This window comes from Larus michahellis, unplaced genomic scaffold (genome assembly GCF_964199755.1).
Source record: "Larus michahellis unplaced genomic scaffold, bLarMic1.1 SCAFFOLD_26, whole genome shotgun sequence".
Taxonomy (NCBI): Eukaryota; Metazoa; Chordata; class Aves; order Charadriiformes; family Laridae; genus Larus; species Larus michahellis.
Window position 1 is genome coordinate 2306323 of NW_027436225.1, and position 7537 is coordinate 2313859.

Here is a 7537-nt window from a genome sequence, read left to right on the forward strand (position 1 = left end):
GAGGCTGACGGCCGCCGGAAAGCCCGCAGCCCCACGGGCTGTGGGGCCACGCGAGCGGCTGCCAAAGAGCTTTCCAACGAGGCACGGCTTTCCCTCCTGGCTCTTCGGGCGTTGGAGCTGTGGCCAGAGCCGCGGCCCTACCGGAAAATGCTTCGCAGGTTGGTACGGAGGCGCCACGTGGGCGCCGGTGGCGCCGAGGCTGACGGCCGCCGCAAAGCCCGCAGCCCCACGGGCTGTGGGGCCACGCGAGCGGCTGCCAAAGAGCTTTTCAACGAGGCACGGCTTTCCCTCCTGGCTCTTCGGGCGTGGGAGCTGTGGCCAGAGCCGCGGCCCTACCGGAAAATGCTTCGGGGGCTGGCGCGGCGGCGCCAGGTGGGCGCCGGTGGCGCCGAGGCTGACGGCCGCCGCAAAGCCCGCAGCCCCACGGTCTGTGGGGCCACGGGAGCGGCTGCCAAAGAGCTTTCCTAATGAGGCACGCCTTTCCCTCCTGGCTATTCAGGCGTGGGAGCTGTGGCCAGAGCCGCGGCCCTACCGGAAAATGCTTCGGGGGCCTGCGCGGCGGCGCCAGGTGGGCGCCGGTGGCGCCGAGGCTGACGGCCGCCGGAAAGCCCGCAGCCCCACGGGCTGTGGGGCCACGCGAGCGGCTGCCAAAGAGCTTTCCAACGAGGCACGGCTTTCCCTCCTGGCTCTTCGGGCGTGGAAGCTGTGGCCAGTGACGCGTCCCTACCGGAAAATGCTTCGCAGGATGGCGCGGCGGCACCAGGTGGACGCCGGTGGCGCTGAGGCTGACGGCCGCCGGAAATCCCGCAGCCCCACGGGCTGTGGGGCCACGCGAGCGGCTGCCAAAGAGCTTTCCAACGAGGCATGGCTTTCCCTCCTGGCTCTTCGGGCGTGGGAGCTGTGGCCAGAGCCGCGGCCCTACTGGAAAATGCTTCGCAGGCTGGTGCGGCGGCCCCACGTAGGCGCCGGTGGAGCCGAGGCTGACGGCCGCCGCAAAGCCCGCAGCCCCACGGGCTGTGGGGCCACGCGAGCGGCTGCCAAAGAGCTTTCCAACGAGGCACGGCTTTCCCTCCTGGCTCTTCGGGCGTGGGAGCTGTGGCCAGAGCCGCGGCCCTACCGGAAAATGCTTCGCAGGCTGGCGTGGCGGCGCCACGTGGGCGCCGGTGGCGCCGAGGCTGACGGCCGCTGGAAAGCCCGCAGCCCCACGGTCTGTGGTGCCACGCGAGCGGCTGCCAAAGAGCTTTCCAACGAGGCACGGCTTTCCCTCCTGGCTCTTCGGGCGTGGGAGCTGTGGCCAGAGACGCGGCCCTACCGGAAAATGCTTCACAGCGTGGCGCGGCAGCGCCAGGTGGGCGCCGGTGGCGCCGAGGCTGACTGCCGCCGGAAAGCCCGCAGCCCCACGGGCTGTGGGGCCACGCGAGCGGCTGCCAAAGAGCTTTCCAACGAGGCACGGCTTTCCCTCCTGGCTCTTCGGGCGTGGAAGCTGTGGCCAGAAACGCGGCCCTACCGGAAAATGCTTCGCAGGCTGGTGCGGCGGCGCCACGTAGGCGCCGGTGGCGCCGAGGCTGACGGCCGCCGGAAAGCCCGCAGCCCCACGGTCTGTGGGGCCACGCGATCGGCTGCCAAAGAGTTTTCAAACAAGGCACGGCTTTTCCTCCTGGCTCTTCGGGCGTGGGAGCTGTGGCCAGAGCCGCGGCCCTACCGGAAAATGCTTCGCAGGCTGGCGCGGCGGTGCCAGGTGGGCGCCGGTGGCGCCGAGGCTGACGGCCGCGGCAAAGCCCGCAGCCCCACGGGCTGTGGGGCCGCGTGAGCGGCTGCCAAAGAGCTTTCCCACGAGGCACGGCTTTCCCTCCTGGCTCTTCGGGCGTGGGAGCTGTGGCCAGAGCTGCGGCCCTACCGGAAAATGCTTCGCAGGCTGGCGCGGCGGCGCCAGGTGGGCGCCGGTGGCGCTGAGACTGACGGCCCCCGGAAAGCCCGCAGCCCCACGGGCTGTGGGGCCACGCGAGCGGCTGCCAAAGCGCTTTCCAACGAGGCACGGCTTTCCCTCCTGGCTCTTCGGGCGTGGGAGCTGTGGCCAGAGCCGCGGCCCTACCGGAAAATGCTTCGCAGGCTGGCGCGGAGGTGCCAGGTGGGCGCCGGTGGCGCCGAGGCTGACGGCCGCGGCAAAGCCCGCAGCCCCACGGGCTGTGGGGCCACGGGAGCGGCTGCCAAAGAGCTTTCCAATGAGGCACGCCTTTCCCTCCTGGCTCATCAGGCGTGGGAGCTGTCGCCCGAGCCGCGGCCCTACCGGAAAATGCTTTGTGGGCTGGCGCGGCGGCGCCACATGGGCGCCGGTGGCGCCGAGGCTGACGGCCGCCGCAAATCCCGCAGCCCCAAGGGCTGTGGGGCCACACGAGCGGCTGCCAAAGAGCTTTCCAACGAGGCACGGCTTTCCCTCCTGGCTCTTCGGGCGTGGGAGCTGTGGCCAGAGCCGCGGCCCTACCGGCAAATGCTTCGCAGGCTGGCGCGGCGGCGCCAGGTGGGCGCCAGTGTCGCCGAGGCTGACGGCCGCCAGAAAGCCCTCAGCCCCACGGTGTGTGGGGCCACGCGAGCGGCTGCCAAAGAGCTTTCCAACGAGGCACGGCTTTTCCTCCTGGCTCTTCGGGCGTGGGAGCTGTGGCCAGAGCCGCGGCCCTACCGGAAAATGCTTCGGAGACTGGCGCGGCGGTGACAGGTGGGCGCCGGTGGCGCCGAGGCTGATGGCCGCTGCAAAGCCCGCAGCCCCACGGGCTGTGGGGCCACGTGAGCGACTGCCAAAGAGCTTTCCAACGAGGCACGGCTTTCCCTCCTGGCTCTTCGGGCGTGGGAGCTGTGGCCAGAGCCGCGGCCCTACCGGAAAATGCTTCGCAGGCTGGCGCGGCGGCGCCACGTGGGCGCCGGTGGCGCCGAGGCTGACGGCCGCTGGAAAGCCCGCAGCCCCACGGTCTGTGGTGCCACGCGAGCGGCTGCCAAAGAGCTTTCCAACGAGGCACGGCTTTCCCTCCTGGCTCTTCGGGCGTGGGAGCTGTGGCCAGAGACGCGGCCCTACCGGAAAATGCTTCGCAGGCTGGCGCGGCAGCGCCAGGTGGGCGCCGGTGGCGCCAAGGCTGACTGCCGCCGCAAAGCCCGCAGCCCCACGGGCTGTGGGGCCACGCGAGCGGCTGCCAAAGAGCTTTCCAACGAGGCACGGCTTTCCCTCCTGGCTCTTCGGATGTGGGAGCTGTGGCCAGAGCCGCGGCCCTACCGGAAAATGCTTCGCAGGCTGGCGCGGCGGCGCCACGTAGGCGCCGGTGGCACCGAGGCTGACGGCTGCCGGAAAGCCCGCAGCCCCACGGGCTGTGGGGCCACGCGAGCGGCTGCCAAAGAGCTTTCCAACAAGGCAAGGCTTTCCCTCCTGGGTCTTCGGGTGTGGGAGCTGTGGCCAGAGACGCGGCCCTACCGGAAAATGCTTTGCAGGCTGGCGCGGCGGCAACACGTGGGCGCCGGTGGCGCCGAGGCTGACGGCCGCCGGAAAGCCCGCAGCCCCACGGGCTGTGGGGCCATGCGAGCGGTTGCCAAAGAGCTTTCCAACGAGGCACGGCTTTCCCTCCTGGGTCTTCGGGCATGGGAGCTGTGGCCAGAGCCGCGGCCCTCCCGGAAAATGCTTCGGGGGCTGGCGCGGCGGCGCCAGGTGGGAGCCGGTGGCGGCGAGGCTGACGGCCGCCGCAAAGCCTGCAGCCCCACGGGCTGTGGGGCCACGCGAGCAGCTACCAAAGAGCTTTCCAACGAGGCACGGCTTTCCCTCCTGGCTCTTCGGCCGTGGGAGCTGTGGCCAGAGCCGCGGCCCTACCGGAAAATGCTTCGCAGGCTGGCGCGGCGGCGCCACGTGGGCGCCGGTGGCGCCAAGGCTGACTGCCGCCGCAAAGCCCGCAGCCCCACGGGCTGTGGGGCCACGCGAGCGGCTGCCAAAGAGCTTTTCAACGAGGCACGGCTTTCCCTCCTGGCTCTTCGGGCGTGGGAGCTGTGGCCAGAGCCGCGGCCCTACCGGAAAATGCTTCGCAGGTTGGTACGGAGGCGCCACGTGGGCGCCGGTGGCGCCGAGGCTGACGGCCGCCGCAAAGCCCGCAGCCCCACGGGCTGTGGGGCCACGCGAGCGGCTGCCAAAGAGCTTTTCAACGAGGCACGGCTTTCCCTCCTGGCTCTTCGGGCGTGGGAGCTGTGGCCAGAGCCGCGGCCCTACCGGAAAATGCTTCGGGGGCTGGCGCGGCGGCGCCAGGTGGGCGCCGGTGGCGCCGAGGCTGACGGCCGCCGCAAAGCCCGCAGCCCCACGGTCTGTGGGGCCACGGGAGCGGCTGCCAAAGAGCTTTCCTAATGAGGCACGCCTTTCCCTCCTGGCTCTTCGGGCGTGGGAGCTGTGGCCAGAGCCGCGGCCCTACCGGAAAATGCTTCGGGGGCCTGCGCGGCGGCGCCAGGTGGGCGCCGGTGGCGCCGAGGCTGACGGCCGCCGGAAAGCCCGCAGCCCCACGGGCTGTGGGGCCACGCGAGCGGCTGCCAAAGAGCTTTCCAACGAGGCACGGCTTTCCCTCCTGGCTCTTCGGGCGTGGAAGCTGTGGCCAGTGACGCGTCCCTACCGGAAAATGCTTCGCAGGATGGCGCGGCGGCACCAGGTGGACGCCGGTGGCGCTGAGGCTGACGGCCGCCGGAAATCCCGCAGCCCCACGGGCTGTGGGGCCACGCGAGCGGCTGCCAAAGAGCTTTCCAACGAGGCATGGCTTTCCCTCCTGGCTCTTCGGGCGTGGGAGCTGTGGCCAGAGCCGCGGCCCTACTGGAAAATGCTTCGCAGGCTGGTGCGGCGGCCCCACGTAGGCGCCGGTGGAGCCGAGGCTGACGGCCGCCGCAAAGCCCGCACCCCCTCGGGCTGTGGGGCCACGCGAGCGGCTGCCAAAGAGCTTTCCAACGAGGCACGGCTTTCCCTCCTGGCTCTTCGGGCGTGGGAGCTGTGGCCAGAGCCGCGGCCCTACCGGAAAATGCTTCGCAGGCTGGCACGGCGGCGCCAGGTGGGCGCCGGTGGCGCCGAGGCTGACGGCCGCCGGAAAGCCCGCAGCCCCACGGGCTGTGGGGCCACGCGAGCGGCTGCCAAAGAGCTTTCCAACGAGGCACGGCTTTCCCTCCTGGGTCTTCGGGTGTGGGAGCTGTGGCCAGAGCCGCGGCCCTACCGGAAAATGCTTCGCAGGCTGGCGCGGCGGCAACACGTGGGCGCCGGAGGCGCCGAGGCTGACGGCCGCTGGAAAGCCCGCAGCCCCACGGGCTGTGGGGCCACGTGAGCGGCTGCCAAAGAGCTTTCCAATGAGGCACGGCTTTCCCTCCTGGCTCATCAGGCGTGGGAGCTGTCGCCCGAGCCGCGGCCCTACCGGAATATGCTTCGTGGGCTGGCGCAGCGGCGCCAGGTGGGCGCCGGTGGCGCCGAGGCTGACGGCCGCCGCAAATCCCGCAGCCCCACGGGCTGTGGGGCCACACGAGCGGCTGCCAAAGAGCTTTCCAACGAGGCACGGCTTTCCCTCCTGGCTCTTCGGGCGTGGAAGCTGTGGCCAGAAACGCGGCCCTACCGGAAAATGCTTCGCAGGCTGGTGCGGCGGCGCCACGTAGGCGCCGGTGGCGCCGAGGCTGACGGCCGCCGGAAAGCCCGCAGCCCCACGGGCTGTGGGGCCACGCGATCGGCTGCCAAAGAGTTTTCAAACAAGGCACGGCTTTTCCTCCTGGCTCTTCGGGCGTGGGAGCTGTGGCCAGAGCCGCGGCCCTACCGGAAAATGCTTCGCAGGCTGGCGCGGCGGTGCCAGGTGGGCGCCGGTGGCGCCGAGGCTGACGGCCGCTGCAAAGCCCGCAGCCCCACGGGCTGTGGGGCCACGTGAGCGGCTGCCAAAGAGCTTTCCCACGAGGCACGGCTTTCCCTCCTGGCTCTTCGGGCGTGGGAGCTGTGGCCAGAGCTGCGGCCCTACCGGAAAATGCTTCGCAGGCTGGCGCGGCGGCGCCAGGTGGGCGCCGGTGGCGCTGAGACTGACGGCCCCCGGAAAGCCCGCAGCCCCACGGGCTGTGGGGCCACGCGAGCGGCTGCCAAAGCGCTTTCCAACGAGGCACGGCTTTCCCTCCTGGCTCTTCGGGCGTGGGAGCTGTGGCCAGAGCCGCGGCCCTACCGGAAAATGCTTCGCAGGCTGGCGCGGAGGTGCCAGGTGGGCGCCGGTGGCGCCGAGGCTGACGGCCGCCGCAAAGCCCGCAGCCCCACGGGCTGTGGGGCCACGGGAGCGGCTGCCAAAGAGCTTTCCAATGAGGCACGCCTTTCCCTCCTGGCTCATCAGGCGTGGGAGCTGTCGCCCGAGCCGCGGCCCTACCGGAAAATGCTTTGTGGGCTGGCGCGGCGGCGCCACATGGGCGCCGGTGGCGCCGAGGCTGACGGCCGCCGCAAATCCCGCAGCCCCAAGGGCTGTGGGGCCACACGAGCGGCTGCCAAAGAGCTTTCCAACGAGGCACGGCTTTCCCTCCTGGCTCTTCGGGCGTGGGAGCTGTGGCCAGAGACGCGGCCCTACCGGAAAATGCTTCGGGGGCTGGCGCGGCGGCGCAAGGTGGGCGCCGGTGGCGCCGAGGCTGACGGCCGCCGCAAAGCCCGCAGCCCCACGGGCTGTGGGGCCACGCGAGCGGCTGCCAAAGAGCTTTCCAAGGAGGCACGGCTTTCCCTCCTGGCTCTTCGAGCGTGGGAGCTGTGGCCAGAGCCGCGGCCCTACCGGCAAATGCTTCGCAGGCTGGCGCGGCGGCGCCAGGTGGGCGCCAGTGTCGCCGAGGCTGACGGCCGCCAGAAAGCCCTCAGCCCCACGGTGTGTGGGGCCACGCGAGCGGCTGCCAAAGAGCTTTCCAACAAGGCACGGCTTTTCCTCCTGGCTCTTCGGGCGTGGGAGCTGTGGCCAGAGCCGCGGCCCTACCGGAAAATGCTTCGCAGGCTGGCGCGGCGGTGACAGGTGGGCGCCGGTGGCGCCGAGGCTGACGGCCGCTGCAAAGCCCGCAGCCCCACGGGCTGTGGGGCCACGTGAGCGACTGCCAAAGAGCTTTCCAACGAGGCACGGCTTTCCCTCCTGGCTCTTCGGGCGTGGGAGCTGTGGCCAGAGCCGCGGCCCTACCGGAAAATGCTTTGCAGGCTGGCGCGGCGGCAACACGTGGGCGCCGGTGGCGCCGAGGCTGACGGCCGCCGGAAAGCCCGCAGCCCCACGGGCTGTGGGGCCATGCGAGCGGTTTCCAAAGAGCTTTCCAACGAGGCACGGCTTTCCCTCCTTTGTCTTCGGGCATGGGAGCTGTGGCCAGAGCCGCGGCCCTCCCGGAAAATGCTTCGGGGGCTGGCGCGGCGGCGCCAGGTGGGCGCCGGTGGCGGCGAGGCTGACGGCCGCCGCAAAGCCTGCAGCCCCACGGGCTGTGGGGCCACGCGAGCAGCTACCAAAGAGCTTTCCAACGAGGCACGGCTTTCCCTCCTGGCTCTTCGGCCGTGGGAGCTGTGGCC